Genomic DNA, 1,951 nt, shown 5'->3' with positions numbered 1-1,951 from the left:
ACCTGGTAGTGAAACACATCAAGAATCGATACATTGTCCATAATGAAACCCTTTGGGGAACCAGACAGCGTGGTGTAGGAAGCGTAATAATAAGGAGAACTGAAATCCAAATACTTCATCCGCATAAGAGACACACCGTAGGGATCCACAATCATGTCAGCTTTCTAGTTAGAAAAATTTTGATTAGCTTATCTTGTAAAAAATTCTGTTCACTAATTCAATTTAGTTACAAATTATGTAAATCTTCTGATTTTCTACCTTCTTAATTTGTATAGGCTGATAGTGCTAAATTAGCGTGTCACAATAACGCCATATAATTTAAACTTTATAAGTATAGAGTTCAATTTAATCTCTTAATGTAATTTAAGTCTTGTTTCGCGTATAAACTTTGAGCTTTAGACTAACGTGTTTCCAAACCTATTTCTTTTAAGCAAGTGGCGGAAAAGTCAGTAGCGAAGTAGTGGTCACTAGTGAAGCTAAAGAGTACCTTAAACTATAAGAATAAGAAAAGAAACCCAACAAAAAAGGGATACAGTAAGCATAATATTTACGAAAATACGATTTAAGACTAAAGTTGGATTTTCACATAGAATTCCAGCCTCGTTTTTCTTGGAGTTTTTTCTTATTCGCACAGCTTAAGGTCAACTTCTGTATAAGGTCAGATTGGTTGAGATTTCCAAAGAAAAACTAACAGCCGTATATTTATTACGAGGAAGGTCCTATTCTACTATCCATATATCAGGTGTATCACAAAATAATAATAATAATGTACATTTTGGTACTATACAAATTTGTATAAATATGCACATCATTTTATGTCTGAACTCATAATCTACCCACGCATCACATCGGTTGAAATGCAGAAAAACATGCATAGGGGTTTTATTAGGAGCTGCCACTTGCTTAAGCATTCCATAATACATTTCTTAAAATTAATTACCTTTTCGTATAGAACTTTCATTGCTCCAGTCGGATTTCCTGGTGATAACTCTATTCCGTGGCTCGCTTCTGGACTTTCCATAAACGTGAAACTATATAAAAAATTGAAACATTATATATTCTAATAAGAAAGAACTAAGTCGTGAGGTGATTCATAGTCTTCAACTTACTAATTGTGGACGCATGCATCGTTTACTAATATATTATTATTACTATGAATGGTACTAATTTCAAAAGTTACTAGACCTCCCTTACCAAAATCGTGACTGTCACTTTTAAACTTAAAAAAGTTTTATTTAAAGCTGCCACAGTTCCAAATACAGCCTCAAATCAGATTTAATTCATACTTATTCTGAGAAAATGAGAGTCTTAATTACGGTGCAAAAATCTTGTAAAATCAAGTTTTAAATAAGTATGCAAGAATAAACACATTTAAGACTTAATTTAAACTGCTTCAGTTCCAAATTCATCCTTATTGATTACTTATTTCATACTGGTTTTGAGTCTAAATCAAGTCTTAAAGTCACAGTTCCAAATACATCGATCCTTATTTATTACTTATTTCATACTTGTTTTGAGTCTAAATCAAGTCTTAAAGCCAGTTCCAAATACATCGATCCTTATTTATTACTTATTTCATACTTGTTTTGAGTGTAAATCAAGTCTTAAAGCCACAGTTCCAAATACATCGATCCTTATTATTACTTATTTCATTCTTGTTTTGAGTCTAAATCAAGTCTTAAACGTGTTTATTCTTGCATACTTATTTTTAACTTGATTCTACAAGATTTTTGGAACCGTAATTAAGACTCTCATTATAGTCTCAGAATAAGTATGAGTTAAATGTGATTTGAGGCTGCATTTGGAACTGTAGCAGCTTTAAATAAAACCTTTTTAAGTTTAAAAGTGACAGTCACGATTTTGGTAAGGGAACTCTAGCTATAATTGGAAATCTGCCGATATCAGTAAAACGTATATACATCCAGGGTGCCCTGTATATGAGCAGTCCACT

This window comes from Leiobunum rupestre, chromosome 6, assembly GCF_980474605.1.
Source record: "Leiobunum rupestre chromosome 6, qqLeiRupe1.1.hap1, whole genome shotgun sequence".
Taxonomy (NCBI): Eukaryota; Metazoa; Arthropoda; class Arachnida; order Opiliones; family Sclerosomatidae; genus Leiobunum; species Leiobunum rupestre.
This window is presented reverse-complemented; position numbering follows the sequence as displayed.